We start from the raw sequence: 18317 nt of genomic DNA, 5'->3' as shown, positions 1-18317 counted from the left end.
TGACTTTTTTGACAATTTTGACAATTTTGACAATTCTGACAATTTTGACAATTTTGACAATTTTGACAATTTTGACAATTTTGACAATTTTGACAATTTTGACAATTTTGACAATTTTGACAATTTTGACAATTTTGACAATTTTGACAATTTTGACAATTTTGACAATTTTGACAATTTCGACAATTTTGACAATTTTGACAATTTTGACAATTTTGACAATTTTGACAATTTTGACAATTTTGATAATTTTGACAATTTTGACAATTTTGACAATTTTGACAATTTTGACAATTTTGACAATTTTGACAATTTTGACAATTTTGACATTTTTGACAATTTTGACAATTTTGACAATTTTGACAATTTTGACAATTTTGACAATTTTGACAATTTTGACAATTTTGACAATTTTGACAATTTTGACAATTTTGACAATTTTGACAATTTTGACAATTTTGACAATTTTGACAATTTTGACAATTTTGACAATTTTGACAATTTTGACAATTTCGACAATTTTGACAATTTTGACAATTTTGACAATTTTGACAATTTTGACAATTTTGACAATTTTGACAATTTTGACAATTTTGACAATTTTGACAATTTTGACAATTTTGACAATTTTGACAATTTTGACAATTTTGACATTTTTGACAATTTTGACAATTTTGACAATTTTGACAATTTTGACAATTTTGACAATTTTGACAATTTTGACAATTTTGACAATTTTGACAATTTTGACAATTTTGACAATTTTGACAATTTTGACAATTTTGACAATTTTGACAATTTTGACAATTTTGACAATTTCGACAATTTTGACAATTTTGACAATTTTGAGAATTTTGAGAATTTTGAGATTTTTGACAATTTGACAATTTTGACAATTTTGACAATTTGGACAATTTTGACAATTTTGACAATTTCGACAATTTTGACAATTTTGACAATTTTGACAATTTTGACAATTTTGACAATTTTGACAATTTTGACAATTTTGAAAATTTTGACAATTTTGACAATTTTGACAATTTTGACAATTTCGACAATTTTGACAATTTTGACAATTTTGACAATTTTGACAATTTTGACAATTTTGACAATTTTGACAATTTTGACAATTTTGACAATTTTGACAATTTTGACAATTTTGACAAATTTTACAATTTTTACAATTTTGACAATTTTGACAATTTTGACAATTTGGACAATTTTGACAATTTTGACAATTATGACAATTTTGACAATCATGACAATTATGAAAATTTTGACAATTTTGACAATTTTGACAATTTTGACCATTTTGACAATTTTGACAATTTTGACAATTTTGACAATTTTGACAATTTTGACAATTTTGACAATTTTGACAATTTTGACAATTTTGACAATTTTGACAATTTTGACAATTTTGACAATTTTGACAATTTTGACAATTTTGACAATTTTGGCAATTTTGACAATTTTGACAATTTTGACAATTTTGAAAATTTTGACAATTTTGACAATTTTGACAATTTTGACAGATTTGACAATTTTGACAATTTTGACAATTTTGACAATTTTGACAATTTTGACAATTTTGACAATTTTGACAATTTTGACAATTTTGACAATTTTGACAATTTTGACAATTTTGACAATTTTGACAATTTTGACAATTTTGACAATTTTGACAATTTTGACAATTTTGACAATTTTGACAATTTTGACAATTTTGACAATTTTGACAATTTTGACAATTTTGACAATTTTGACAATTTTGACAATTTTGACAATTTTGACAATTTTGACAATTTTGACAATTTTGACAATTTTGACAATTTTGACAATTTTGACAATTTTGATAATTTTGACAATTTTGACAATTTTGACAATTTTGACAATTTTGACAATTTTGACAATTTTGACAATTTTGACAATTTTGACAATTTTGACAATTTTGACAATTTTGACAATTTTGACAATTTTGACAATTTTGACAATTTTGACAATTTTGACAATTTTGACAATTTTGACAATTTTGACAATTTTGACAATTTTGACAATTTTGACAATTTTGACAATTTTGACAATTTTGACAATTTTGACAATTTTGACAATTTTGACAATTTTGACAATTTTGACAATTTTGACAATTTTGACAATTTTGACAATTTTGACAATTTTGACAATTTTGACAATTTTGACAATTTTGACAATTTTGACAATTTTGACAATTTTGACAATTTTGACAATTTTGACAATTTTGACAATTTTGACAATTTTGACAATTTTGACAATTTTGACAATTTTGACAATTTTGACAATTTTGACAATTTTGACAATTTTGACAATTTTGACAATTTTGACAATTTTGACAATTTTGACAATTTTGACAATTTTGACAATTTTGACAATTTTGACAATTTTGACAATTTTGACAATTTTGACAATTTTGACAATTTTGACAATTTTGACAATTTTGACAATTTTGACAATTTTGACAATTTTGACAATTTTGACAATTTTGACAATTTTGACAATTTTGACAATTTTGACAATTTTGACAATTTTGACAATTTTGACAATTTTGACAATTTTGACAATTTTGACAATTTTGACAATTTTGACAATTTTGACAATTTTGACAATTTTGACAATTTTGACAATTTTGACAATTTTGACAATTTTGACAATTTTGACAATTTTGACAATTTTGACAATTTTGACAATTTTGACAATTTTGACAATTTTGACAATTTTGACAATTTTGACAATTTTGACAATTTTGACAATTTTGACAATTTTGACAATTTTGACAATTTTGACAATTTTGACAATTTTGACAATTTTGACAATTTTGACAATTTGGACAATTTTGACAATTTTGACAATTTTGACAATTTTGACAATTTTGACAATTTTGACAATTTTGACAATTTTGACAATTTTGACAATTTTGACAATTTTGACAATTTTGACAATTTTGACAATTTTGACAATTTTGATAATTTTGACAATTTTGACAATTTTGACAATTTTGACAATTTTGACAATTTTGACAATTTTGACAATTTTGACAATTTTGACAATTTTGACAATTTTGACAATTTTGACAATTTTGACAATTTTGAAAATTTTGACAATTTTGACAATTTTGACAATTTTGACAATTTTGACAATTTTGACAATTTTGACAATTTTGACAATTTTGACAATTTTGACAATTTTGACAATTTTGACAATTTTGACAATTTTGACAATTTTGACAATTTTGACAATTTTGACAATTTTGACAATTTTGACAATTTTGACAATTTTGACAATTTTGACAATTTTGACAATTTTGACAATTTTGACAATTTTGACAATTTTGGCAATTTTGACAATTTTGACAATTTTGACAATTTTGAAAATTTTGACAATTTTGACAATTTTGACAATTTTGACAGATTTGACAATTTTGACAATTTTGACAATTTTGACAATTTTGACAATTTTGACAATTTTGACAATTTTGACAATTTTGACAATTTTGACAATTTTGACAATTTTGACAATTTTGACAATTTTGACAATTTTGACAATTTCGACAATTTTGACAATTTTGACAATTTCGAGAATTTTGAGAATTTTGAGATTTTTGACAATTTGACAATTTTGACAATTTTGACAATTTGGACAATTTTGACAATTTTGACAATTTCGACAATTTTGACAATTTTGACAATTTTGACAATTTTGACAATTTTGACAATTTTGACAATTTTGACAATTTTGACAATTTTGACAATTTTGACAATTTCGACAATTTTGACAATTTTGACAATTTTGACAATTTTGACAATTTTGACAATTTTGACAATTTTGACAATTTTGACAATTTTGACAATTTTGACAATTTTGACAATTTTGACAATTTTGACAAATTTTACAATTTTGACAATTTTGACAATTTTGACAATTTTGACAATTTGGACAATTTTGACAATTTTGACAATTATGACAATTTTGACAATCATGACAATTATGAAAATTTTGACAATTTTGACAATTTTGACAATTTTGACCATTTTGACAATTTTGACAATTTTGACAATTTTGACAATTTTGACAATTTTGACAATTTTGACAATTTTGACAATTTTGACAATTTTGACAATTTTGACAATTTTGACAATTTTGACAATTTTGACAATTTTGACAATTTTGACAATTTTGACAATTTTGACAATTTTGGCAATTTTGACAATTTTGACAATTTTGACAATTTTGAAAATTTTGACAATTTTGACAATTTTGACAGATTTGACAATTTTGACAATTTTGACAATTTTGACAATTTTGACAATTTTGACAATTTTGATAATTTTGACAATTTTGACAATTTTGACAATTTTGACAATTTTGACAATTTTGACAATTTTGACAATTTTGACAATTTTGACAATTTTGACAATTTTGACAATTTTGACAATTTTGACAATTTTGACAATTTTGATAATTTTGACAATTTTGACAATTTTGACAATTTTGACAATTTTGACAATTTTGACAATTTTGACAATTTTGACAATTTTGACAATTTTGACAATTTTGACAATTTTGACAATTTTGACAATTTTGACAATTTTGACAATTTTGACAATTTTGACAATTTTGACAATTTTGACAATTTTGACAATTTTGACAATTTTGACAATTTTGACAATTTTGACAATTTTGACAATTTTGACAATTTTGACAATTTTGACAATTTTGACAATTTTGACAATTTTGACAATTTTGACAATTTTGACAATTTTGACAATTTTGACAATTTTGACAATTTTGACAATTTTGACAATTTTGACAATTTTGACAATTTTGACAATTTTGACAATTTTGACAATTTTGACAATTTTGACAATTTTGACAATTTTGACAATTTTGACAATTTTGACAATTTTGACAATTTTGACAATTTTGACAATTTTGACAATTTTGACAATTTTGACAATTTTGACAATTTTGACAATTTTGACAATTTTGACAATTTTGACAATTTTGACAATTTTGACAATTTTGAGAATTTTGACAATTTTGACAATTTTGACAATTTTGACAATTTTGACAATTTTGACAATTTTGACAATTTTGACAATTTTGACAATTTTGACAATTTTGACAATTTTGACAATTTTGACAATTTTGACAATTTTGACAATTTTGACAATTTTGACAATTTTGACAATTTTGACAATTTTGACAATTTTGACAATTTTGATAATTTTGACAATTTTGACAATTTTGACAATTTTGACAATTTTGACAATTTTGACAATTTTGACAACTTTGACAATTTTGACAATTTTGACAATTTTGACAATTTTGACAACTTTGACAATTTTGACAATTTTGACAATTTTGACAATTTTGACAATTTTGACAATTTTGAAAATTTTGACAATTTTGACAATTTTGACAATTTTGACAATTTTGACAATTTTGACAATTTTGACAATTTTGACAATTTTGACAATTTTGACAATTTTGACAATTTTGACAATTTTGACAATTTTGACTTTTTTGACAATTTTGACAATTTTGACAATTTTGACAATTTTGACAATTTTGACAATTTTGACAATTTTGACAATTTTGAAAATTTTGACAATTTTGACAATTTTGACAATTTTGACAATTTTGACAATTTTGACAATTTTGACAATTTTGACTTTTTTGACAATTTTGACAATTTTGACAATTTTGACAATTTTGACAATTTTGACAATTTTGACAATTTTGACAATTTTGAAAATTTTGACAATTTTGACAATTTTGACAATTTTGACAATTTTGACAATTTTGACAATTTTGACAATTTTGACGATTTTGAAAATTTTCACAGTTTTCACATTTTTGACAATTTTGACAATTTTGACAATTTTGACAATTTTTACAATTTTGAGAAATTTGACAATTTTAACAATTTTGACAATTTTGACAATTTCGACAATTTTGACAATTTTGACAATTTTGACAATTTTGACAATTTTGACAATTTTGACAATTTTGACAATTTTGGACAATTTTGACAATTTTGACAATTTTGACTATTTTGACAATTTTGACAATTTTGACAATTTTTAGACACCTTTTGAAACATGCTGTATGTGGAATTTGATTTTGAAATTGAGCAAAATTAGCGTATACTGATAAGGTTAACTCTGAATGACGCTACATGAATCTACCGGTAGTAGGTACGTAACTAGGACTAGCTAAATGAGATAGTCCGAATGATATTCCAAACACGTTCCATGTCTACCAGCCGGAATCGGAACTAACCGCCAGTCGATGGTATATACATCGGTTGGCTTGTTGCGTACCGGATGCTGCTACCGATGACAGACGATAGCTCTGTGAATGCAATGCAATTTCGATTGTTAATTAAAACTATCAGTGCTGGGATAGATTTGCTCGTATTCCAACTGAATGACTAGTGGCGTTTTGTGCAAAACGGTTGGAGGTGAGAAATTCGATTCCGGTTGCTCCGCGCCGGATGTTTTGTTTTAATCAATGGCCCCGGTGTTTGTCGTGAGGACGTGTGAAATTGTGTCCTGTGCCCTGTGTTGTTTTGTTGAATGGTGGAATCCAGCCCGGGATTAGTACTGATTATGTTTTCTGAGCTGTGGTTAGTAAAGTCGGATCACGGGCCAAATGAGGAGCAGCACGTTTGTCCGGGCTCTAGTAAATTCAATAATAGACATTTATCAGCTACAAAAGAATTCGATTTTGAAAATTTAAATAATAGCAGAGAATCTTTTATCAATATTTACCTCATCGATTACACTTTTAATTAATACGAAATTTAACCAATTTTAAGTCTAAAAGATCTGTTTCAAATGGCTTTAAACCCCACAATCAACTTATTGTAACGGTTCACAAGCGTCCAAATGGGATTAACGGCTTATCCTTCATCAGGCAATGATCATCATCCCATCTGGACTTCCAGACACCCTTCGAGGCATGTCGGCGGCGGTTTTTCTTCCTCCGAATTGCTTCCGAAAAAATGTCCCTACGTTCTGTCTCAACGCCTTTAGCAAATCCATTTCCACCCTTCGAAAGACATCGGAATTGCTAAACTTTTGGTCCTACAATTATTGCTAGCGAAAACATACCATCATCGGTAGCACCCCGCACATGTAATTAAGATTATGGAAATTCCATCATCAATTCGTCTTTTTTTAGGCCTTCCGGCAAGCAGGGGAATGGCGTTTGGTGGTAGAAAAATCACCCGAGGGACGACCCGAAGGAAATCGTCGAAATAAAAGTGCATTTTCACCCTCTCTCGATGTGGGAATTCAAATCCCATCGCAGACGCAGGCGGCACTGGGATTAAGCGGATGAACAAGTGTAACTTACACACTCGTCGTCGCGACTTCAGCGCTTCGACAGGGCAAATTCCTCCGGCCGCAATTGATTCCGAGGGGTCGCCTCCAGCCGATAAAGCAAGGAATGGAAAATGAGAAAAGTCATCTCAATTATTGCCGCCAGGTTTACTCAATGTTTCACGAGTTAAAGCAGCAAGCGAAGCGAACAAAGATGGCCATGGATCTGGAAATTTCGACGGAATTTGAGTTGTTTGGTGGTACGCCAGGTTGAGGAACTAGGGTGGTTTTAAACTAGTTTTTGTAAGGCTATTTTTTATCTGAAAACATAAAGTTTCTGCGTCTTATATGTACTTAGTTAGACCCAATCTTCACTTCACGTTTTCGGCCACATGCTGATCTGAGGCAGTAAACATGACTTTTCGGTCCAAAGTTTTGTCCACTGGACCCGGCTTCAGTCCAGAAGCTGCTTTCCTCTACATACTCCATACTTACTTCTTCCATTTTCGCCAACTGAATCAGCGAAATTTAGGGGATAGTACACTATTAGCACGATGTTTTCACGAAAATTGTGAAAACAGAAGCTGACGATCGACAGAGTTTTAAGTTAAATTGTAAACAATAACACCCAGCAGAAATCAATGAGCAGGTTTGCATCAAAATCGTGCTTCGGGGACATCCTATATTAGGGAAGAGTCTCCTCTTTTAAGGGAGAAGCAGGCTATATGCGCCTATTCAGGAGAATAGTGATTTTAAAAAAATATACATCGAATATGTACACATCTGGCATCTGTTTTCTATTATACATTGGAGTAATTTTTAAGTTGAAATTTTCTTCAGTTTTCGAGAAAACGATTGTTGTCTAGAATGCCGAACCTCAAACCGGGCGGGCTGAATGCGCCTTTTTATTTTTTGGATAATATTTCTGTTTTTCTGACAATATTTTCCTAAAATTTCATTGAAAAAATCCTCAAAAAATAAAAAAAAATCAGGCAAAACCTGATAAATCACGCACATTCACAACCGTGACGATAACCATCATCTCAACTTTTTTTAACCACACTACACAAATCTTTGATAATGATTTAGTCCCCAGCATGACTCTTTCAATTGCAAAATGTAAGATTGGTTCCCAGTCTAGAATTGAATGATGTTTTTCTAAACATTATCAAAATTAACAATATTTACAAAATTGTCAAAATTAGAAAAAAAACTGCAAATTTTACAAAATAAAATGAATGAAGTTTACAAAATCAACAAAATAAACAAAATGGACAAAAATAACAAAATTTGCCAAATTGACAATATTGACCTAATTGACCAAATAAACTTCATTGACGATATTGAACAAAAATGCAAAAAATGGCAAATTGAAACAACTGAAAAGATGGACAAAATGGACGGAAATTCACACGGACGACAAAAATGACAATATGACATCAATTTACAAAAAGAAACTAAAAAGAAATTTTAATGAGCCAGCATTCCTTATTAAAGCTTTTCCCGAGAAAAACTATTAAAATTAGCATCAAAATGTTCAAACTGGCAACACTCAGCACGGTACAAAACTGGCAAATGTTTGAGTAAAAAGTGACCAAATGTGTTGAGATCGATCGTTAACCAAATTGATAAAAATGACAAAATTCATAAAATTGACGAAATCGAAATTAATAAAATAACTGTAAAGTATGTGATATTGACATAATTGACATAAGTATCAAAAAAAGACAAAAAACACAAAAATGACATAATGTCATTGATGAAAATATTGTCCAAAAAAACAAAATTGAGAAAATTTGCGTCACCTGGCGAACCTGTCCGCCGTAATTTTAGAAAAACGAAAAAATCAATCAATTTTATTAAATTGATAAAGTTGACAGAATAAATTCAATAGATAAAATTAACAAAGAAGAAAAAACTGATAAACATAACAAAAATGACATTATTGTAAAAATTGTAAAAACCGTAAAAACCGTCAAAATTGTCAAAATTGTCAAAATTGTCAAAATTGTCAAAATTGTCAAAATTGTCAAAATTGTCAAAATTGTCAAAATTGTCAAAATTGTCAAAATTGCCCAAATTGTCAAAATTGTCAAAATTGTCAAAATTGTCAAAATTGTCAAAATTGTCAAAATTGTCAAAATTGTCAAAATTGTCAAAATTGTCAAAATTGTCAAAATTGTCAAAATTGTCAAAATTGTCAAAATTGTAAAAATTGTAAAAATTGTCAAAATTTTCAAAATTTTCAAAATTGTCAAAATGGTCTAAATTGTCAAAATTGTCTAAATTGTCAAAATTGTCAAAATTGTCAAAATTTTCAAAATTGTCAAAATTGTCAAAATTGTCAAAATTGTCAAAATTGTCAAAATTGTCAAAATTGTCAAAATTGTCAAAATTGTCAAAATTGTCAAAATTGTCAAAATTGTCAAAATTGTCAAAATTGTCAAAATTGTCAAAATTGTCAAAATTGTCAAAATTGTCAAAATTGTCAAAATTGTCAAAATTGTCAAAATTGTCAAAATTGTCAAAATTGTCAAAATTGTCAAAATTGTCAAAATTGTCAAAATTGTCAAAATTGTCAAAATTGTCAAAATTGTCAAAATTGTCAAAATTGTCAAAATTGTCAAAATTGTCAAAATTGTCAAAATTGTCAAAATTGTCAAAATTGTCAAAATTGTCAAAATTGTCAAAATTGTCAAAATTGTCAAAATTGTCAAAATTGTCAAAATTGTCAAAATTGTCAAAATTGTCAAAATTGTCAAAATTGTCAAAATTGTCAAAATTGTCAAAATTGTCAAAATGGTCAAAATTGTCAAAATTGTCAAAATTGTCAAAATTGTCAAAATTGTCAAAATTGTCAAAATTGTCAAAATTGTCAAAATTGTCAAAATTGTCAAAATTGTCAAAATTGTCAAAATTGTCAAAATTGTCAAAATTGTCAAAATTGTCAAAATTGTCAAAATTGTCAAAATTGTCAAAATTGTCAAATTGTCAAAATTGTCAAAATTGTCAAAATTGTCAAAATTGTCAAAATTGTCAAAATTGTCAAAATTGTCAAAATTGTCAAAATTGTCAAAATTGTCAAAATTGTCAAAATTGTCAAAATTGTCAAAATTGTCAAAATTGTCAAAATTGTTAAAATTGTCAAAATTGTCAAAATTGTCAAAATTGTCAAAATTGTCAAAATTGTCAAAATTGTCAAAATTGTCAAAATTGTCAAAATTGTCAAAATTGTCAAAATTGTCAAAATTGTCAAAATTGTCAAAATTGCCAAATTGTCAAAATTATCAAAATTATCAAAATTGTCAAAATTGTCAAAATTGTCAAAATTGTCAAAATTGTCAAAATTGTCAAAATTGTCAAAATTGTCAAAATTGTCAAAATTGTCAAAATTGTCAAAATTGTCAAAATTGTCAAAATTGTCAAAATTGTCAAAATTGTCAAAATTGTCAAAATTGTCAAAATTGTCAAAATTGTCAAAATTGTCAAAATTGTCAAAATTGTCAAAATTGTCAAAATTGTCAAAATTGTCAAAATTGTCAAAATTGTCAAAATTGTCAAAATTGTCAAAATTGTCAAAATTGTCAAAATTGTCAAAATTGTCAAAATTGTCAAAATTGTCAAAATTGTCAAAATTGTCAAAATTGTCAAAATTGTCAAAATTGTCAAAATTGTCAAAATTGTCAAAATTGTCAAAATTGTCAAAATTGTCAAAATTGTCAAAATTGTCAAAATTGTCAAAATTGTCAAAATTGTCAAAATTGTCAAAATTGTCAAAATTGTCAAAATTGTCAAAATTGTCAAAATTGTCAAAATTGTCAAAATTGTCAAAATTGTCAAAATTGTCAAAATTGTCAAAATTGTCAAAATTGTCAAAATTGTCAAAATTGTCAAAATTGTCAAAATTGTCAAAATTGTCAAAATTGTCAAAATTGTCAAAATTGTCAAAATTGTCAAAATTGTCAAAATTGTCAAAATTATCAAAATTGTCAAAATTGTTATATTGTCAAAATTGTCAAAATTGTCAAAATTGTCAAAATTGTCAAAATTGTCAAAATTGTCAAAATTGTCAAAATTGTCAAAATTGTCAAAATTGTCAAAATTGTCAAAATTGTCAAAATTGTCAAAATTGTCAAAATTGTCAAAATTGTCAAAATTGTCAAAATTGTCAAAATTGTCAAAATTGTCAAAATTGTCAAAATTGTCAAAATGGTCAAAATTGTCAAAATTGTCAAAATTGTCAAACTTTTCAAAATTGTCAAAATTGTCAAAATTGTCAAAATTGTCAAATATCTGAATCTGAAATCTGAATCTGAAATCTGAATCTGAAATCTGAATCTGAAATCTGAATCTGAAATCTGAATCTGAAATCTGTCAAAATTGTCAAGAATGTCAAAATTGTCAAAATTGTCAAAATTGTCCAAATTGTAAAAATTGTCAAAATTGTCAAAATTGTCAAAATTGTCAAAATTGTCAAAATTGTCAAAATTGTCAAAATTGTCAAAATTGTCAAAATTGTCAAAATTGTCAAAATTGTCAAAATTGTCAAAATTGTCAAAATTGTCAAAATTGTCAAAATTGTCAAAATTATCAAAATTGTAAAAATTGTCAAAATTGTCAAAATTGTCAAAATTGTCAAAATTGTCAAAACTGTCACAACTGACAAAATTTCCAAAATTGTGAAAATTGTCAAAATTGTCAAAATTGTCAAAATTGTCAAAATTGTCAAAACTGTCAAAATTGTCAAAATTGTCAAAATTGTCAAAATTGTCAAAATTGTCAAAATTGTCAAAATTGTCAAAATTGTCAAAATTGTCAAAATTGTCAAAATTGTCAAAATTGTCAAAATTGTCAAAATTGTCAAAATTGTCAAAATTGTCAAAATTGTCAAAATTGTCAAAATTGTCAAAATTGTCAAAATTGTCAAAATTGTCAAAATTGTCAAAATTGTCAAAATTGTCAAAATTGTCAAAATTGTCAAAATTGTCAAAATTGTCAAAATTGTCAAAATTGTCAAAATTGTCAAAATTGTCAAAATTGTCAAAATTGTCAAAATTGTCAAAATTGTCAAAATTGTCAAAATTGTCAAAATTGTCAAAATTGTCAAAATTGTCAAAATTGTCAAAATTGTCAAAATTGTCAAAATTGTCAAAATTGTCAAAATTGTCAAAATTGTCAAAATTGTCAAAATTGTCAAAATTGTCAAAATTGTCAAAATTGTCAAAATTGTCAAAATTGTCAAAATTGTCAAAATTGTCAAAATTGTCAAAATTGTCAAAATTGTCAAAATTGTCAAAATTGTCAAAATTGTCAAAATTGTCAAAATTGTCAAAATTGTCAAAATTGTCAAAACTGTCAAAATCGTCAAAATCGTCAAAATTGTCAAAATTGTCAAAATTGTCAAAATTGTCAAAATGGTCAAAATTGTCAAAATTGTCAAGTTTGTCAAAATTGTACTAATTGTCAAAATTGTCAAAATTGTCAAAATTGTCAAAATTGGCAAAATTGTCAAAATTGTCAAAATTGTCAAAATTGTCAAAATTGTCAAAATTGTCAAAATTGTCAAAATTGTCAAAATTGTAAAATTTGAAAATTGATCGCAAAATGCTTGATAGTGTCTTTAGTAAATTTGCTTTATTTTTTTAGTTTATGAACCAAGCTTAGAGATGCTTTTTCTTCTTTTATTAGATACAAGATTGATGATAAGGCCTAAAACATTGAATGTTTGTTTGTTTGTTTGATGAACAATTGAACCAAAGCGAATTTAATTCTCACTTTCGGGGTTAACTTTTTCCTAACCCTAACTCTTACCATCCAACTAATTCCCCAAAGAAACAGATTCTAATTTTCACGCGTCACCGAAGATTTTCATTAAAAAATAAATTAAACAAATAAATCATGTCATTTATTGATATCCTGCTGCAAGGGGACGTAGCTTGATCTGCTGAGGAAAAACCCCCTTCTTAATTTTCCAAATTATCACGCGCTCTTCTGTTCCGAGGGGAGGGAAAGAAAAACCATGCCAGAGCAAATCGTTTGTCCAATTTGACACGCAAGTGCATATTGTGTGCCGAAAGACATTGAACCCGAACAACGGAAGGAAAAATAAATAAATGAACGCACAGAGTTATCAACAAGGGGTGCCTCTTTCCACCCACGCCAAATAGGAAAAGGGAAAACGAGGGGCCCTTAACAAACACCCCTCGATGAAAATGGGTAAAAAGGTGGAATCGTCGTGTAATCGTCGATGCTCATTTCGAGGATAGGTTTGGTTGAGGGACCGACTGGAAAAAGAGGCATTTCTTACCCTCCTACTGTATATTGATGTGGAAAATTCTCTGCTACTCAAATTGAAGGTGGTTAATGGTTGGTTTTCCCGATCACATTTCTGTGTCCCGGAATGGCCACTGGAAATAAATTCCGAAGAGGAACTTTTAAATCCTACTAAAATGCTGTAAAAAAAGCTTGAAGCAGTAGATTTGGATCAACTTGCTTGAAGGTTCTCACAATAATTTTAGACCCCTCCCTCTCACTGGAAAGGGTCTTTCAGATTAAAGTAACAAATCTCCATAACTCGAGAACGAGAAATAGTTATATAAATGGTGTTTATGATGAATTTGCCACACAGAAAATTGAAAAGCAAAATTCGAGTTATCATCCGATTGCTATCAGTAGTGGCATGAGGCCAAATCCGGCCAAAAGATTTTTGGGACGTTGTGGGCCTTCAGTAGATGAAGCAGCCGCTTCTGGAGGCACTCTTTCATGTACACCTGGGTCCTGGGTCATGGAAGGTGCACTCCGCTTCCCACACGTGCAGATGGCTTGCCAAACAAGGAATTTATTCGCAAATTTGTAAAACGGTTACAAAATGATTGAGATAGGGAGTTTTAAGGTTTGTTGTAAATTTTTTACGGCAAACATTAGATCTTTCTTTACGTTTGATTGGAAAACTTTCTCCTTGCAACAATCAAGTCGAGACATAGTTGTTCAACTTATAAGCAATACTTTCTGTTCCGTCGTAGTTTAAATTTGCGCCTCTAGTGGTGGGAGTTGGTACTACAATTGGTAATCAATCGCTCTCCAATCTCCCATTTCACTTGGTTAACGGAAATTATGGCCAATTCCGAAGATGATATGTCGGATAATACATCTAATGAATTTATAGATTTGATGTATTAGTGGGCTACGATTCGGGATCAGAATTTCCGGGGGTCAATGCCCCCTTTTGCCAGTAAGAATTCTTTCTCGATTCGTACGGCAAACAGTTAATACATTAGCCAAGCTGAAAATCAAAGTTTCGAAGTTTGCACAAGTAGTGATTCTAATTGGTAAGATACAAAAAAACCCGCAAAGTATGTATAATCGCGGACTGCCAAAAATGAAAGCCGATAATTAATTTCCCAATTAATGTTACAGTTTCGAATAAGTTTTGAGAAATTATCGTGATCTATCGTTACTTTGTTCGGTTCAGGCATACTGCCTTATACGCTACACGTGAGTACGATAATCATAGAGGCTCAAGGAATGAGAGTTAACAGATTCTTTTAGCGGTAGGAACCGAATTCCGTTTTCATTTCGTGGATCTGGTGAACATATGCGCTACTAAATTCGGAACTGTAAGTTACCTTAAAACCCGATTTGAGCTGAAAATAATAAATAAAAAAATTCTAGTGTCCGATACCAGGATCAAACCCAGACCCTCCAGGAGGGTAAAGATCCTTAACTAGTTAATCAGGGAACTTATGAAAAAGAGATTGTGCAAGATTGATTTGAGGATTCTAATATAGACATTTCGATTACTTTGTGTATTCGCGCTTGAAGGAATTTCCTTCAAGCGAAGATGCGACTAGTGGGTGCAGGAAGTGCCGGTCAGTCAGATCGACGCTCTCCAGGGATTGGTCCCGTTACCCTAGGGTCATTGGCCAACCTCCCGCCATTCACGGCCATTCACGGGCCCAGGTGGAACCGTCTGTCCACTTGAGATCTTCGGTAGTCGCCAATTGCTTCGAGATCTCCAGGAGCCCGAATCTCGTGGTACAACGATTGGCTAAGGAAACGACCACCCCCCACATGGAGAGGTGGATTTCTGCATGACACAGTTCTTGACTGGTCACGGATGTTTCATGCAGTACAACCATCGGTATGGACACGTGGCCTCGCCATCCTGTCCAACCTGCGGTTACTCAATAGAGACACCAGAGCACGTAGTGTTCAACTGTCCGAGGTTCGAAGGGGTACGTGCTAACATGCTTGCCGCGTGCGGACCAGACACGACAGCCGACAACATCGTGCGGAGGATGTGTGAGGATGCCAATACTTGGCGCGTGGTCAGCGATGGGTTCACCCGGATCATGACTGCCCTGCAGAGGAGTTGGAACCAGCACCAGTCCGCGACCGGTGTAGGGTGACTTCTTCGTCGGGGAGCACCTGAGTAGTGTGCGTCCGACCCTGGCAGTAAAGTATACAAAGATAAGACTATACCTTCTGCGTATGCGGAGCTGCTAGGTACGTCGCGCGCCTGTGTGTAGGATGCCCTCTGCGACGGAGTCTGTGGGGATAAGACTTGACCTTCTCCGCAGTCGAACTCGCAGGGGGAAGAGTATTCACGTTGCGGAGTACTCTCGGGTAGAGTGGTCTCACGTCGCCGTCGGATGAGCCACTCGAGTCGGGTAGGATGACATCACCGTCGGAATTCATCTGAGTCGTAAGCGTTTAAGACCCGTACGTGTGCTGTGACAGGCGCGAGTCTAGGATAAGTTGCTCTCGATTCGGCACACGGCGGGCAAAAATCCTAGGGCTTCCAGCCAAAAAGGGAGGAGGAAGACCAGACCACGGTCGGAATAGAATGCCCTTTCGGCGGGGGGCATTCGAGTAGTGTGCGCCCGATCTTAGCAGTAAAGCATACAAAGATAAGACTCTACCTTATTTGAGACCTTTGATTTTCAGGATAGAGTAGAGAAAACAGGGGCAGGCTTTATTAATATTTTATTTGACATAACTCGAATACTCTTATCAAACAAATGCAGCCAAATGGGGCATATGACATTTTCCAGAAACTCAAGATATTTCTATGGTATAGTTCGTGAGCCTTTCCTGCATTTCAAGAGGGAATTTATTTCAATTAATAAATTAACTACAGAACTTATGAAGCTCATTAAAACAGATTGAAAATCATAAAACTTGAAAACAATTGAGGATATCAAGTTTCAGAAAATTAAGTTGAGTCTTTTTTGTATTGAGACTACAGCTGCATCTCTAATTGTATTGCGGTAGCTTTTAATTTATGTTGTATTTTTTTTATTAAAAATCAGTCTTACAAATCATTAAAAAATTGATTATTTTTATTTTTATTTTTTATTTTTTGATAGCTGTAACACCGAGTCAGCTAGTTGAACATAAAGCATTGAAAAAATTTCAGTGGATTTTTACATTTCTGGCACTCCCTTCGTATGACCTTTTTCGTATTTGTCATGAAAGAAACAACACTCTTCAGGGCTGATGGTGTCAGGATCAGAATTACATGAAATAGATATTAATATTAATTCACATAGACTTGCATATAAAAATTCCAGACTTCCTTTCCATAGTATGAATAATACCAATTATTTAAATATAGCAGGAGACTTTTTTCCATAATGATATCTCATGAAAGCTCTTCCGGTTCGAATTTGTGCTTAAGATTGATTCTTAATTGTAAATAAACCTTGTCGAGTATTCAAAATCTTCAATTATTTGTGAGATTTTTCAAACGTATGCAAAAAAGGAGAAATGAGAGATCACAACAAGCCTTGCTCGGCACCAGACGTGTTTTTTTTATTCGGCGTGTTCGTTGTTTCGATTTTGTTCTTGGCTGTGAAAAGTATCGCAGAGCTTCAAAAATTCGCTTAGCTTCGGTTTTACAAAAATTAAAATCAAGCATGGTAGTTAAGAATGGTGATATGTTAAATTATGCACTTTTTTTTATGGAAAGTAAAGAAATCAGGAGATTGAGAAATTCAAAGGAGAACGTCTACACGAAAGCTAAGTTAGGAGAACTAGGAATAGTGATTGATAATTTGAATATTAGATCGGGAAACAAATTGGTGGTTTTCTTATGATTCGGAAGATTCTCGCACTGGATCAAAGCTAAGTATCTGTATCTGAATCGTCCTTAAAATTGTACATGAAATGACATGAGCTCTTCGCCTAAGAAGATATTAAATCAAAAATAGACGAGAAGACAAATGGGGTTTTTTTTCTTCAAGTTTATTAGTAGCTTTTTCACTATTTTTGGACTACTGCGATTGCATGTAAATCTTTGTTTATGCATACACAGATATATTTATTGCTCGAAAAAATTAAATTGTTGACCAATTCCATCTGGAAGTTCTTTTCTTCTAAAAAGAATTTATACTCTTTAAAAAGTTAAAAAAAACTGGTACAAATATCAATCTCTTCTTTTGTCAAAGCCCTCCCCTTGAAATTTCCAAAAACCCCGAAGGGGGGAATAAATAAAGTTTCAAGTTTTTATGTAAATTTCGAAAAAAAATTCAAATATCTGAAAGATTACAAGACCAAAAAACAAATATGGGAAAGTGGGAGTTATTTGTCCTTTCATATTCTTGATTTTTTTCCATTTTCTCGATAAAAAATTACTTGATTTGTATGTGTTGTGCTATGATATAGTATGCAATTTAGTTGCATACAAGCTTTCGTTTAATTTATTCCAATTTATTTGTTTTTTGCATTACTTTTTATTAACCCAATCCCCCCACCCCCTTGTGATGTTCCAACTCCGAGTGACAAAAGAAAGTTTTGAAATTTATTCCGTCCTTATTATCCAGAAAGTTTTGCAATTGAAGTCCACATTTCTTTTTATTTTGCGCTAAAACAGTTGTAAATATTTCCACTAAGATAATTTTTCATATTGCGTTTATTCATCGAATTTTTTTTTTTTAATATTTGTGACAAATCGTA

At 29.9% G+C, this 18317-nt stretch overlaps 1 protein-coding gene across 1 annotated transcript in view; it reads left to right on the top strand.

Annotated features, from left to right (window-relative positions):
* LOC129741062 (protein Shroom-like) overlaps positions 1 to 18317 on the top strand; it is a 147930-nt gene that overhangs the window by 25901 nt on the left and 103712 nt on the right. The gene's annotated exons all lie outside the window — the stretch shown is intronic.

Source organism: Uranotaenia lowii, chromosome 2 (genome assembly GCF_029784155.1).
Source record: "Uranotaenia lowii strain MFRU-FL chromosome 2, ASM2978415v1, whole genome shotgun sequence".
Lineage (NCBI taxonomy): Eukaryota > Metazoa > Arthropoda > Insecta > Diptera > Culicidae > Uranotaenia > Uranotaenia lowii.
The sequence above is the reverse complement of the archived record's forward strand: the minus strand, read 5'-3'. Positions and strand labels throughout refer to the sequence as shown.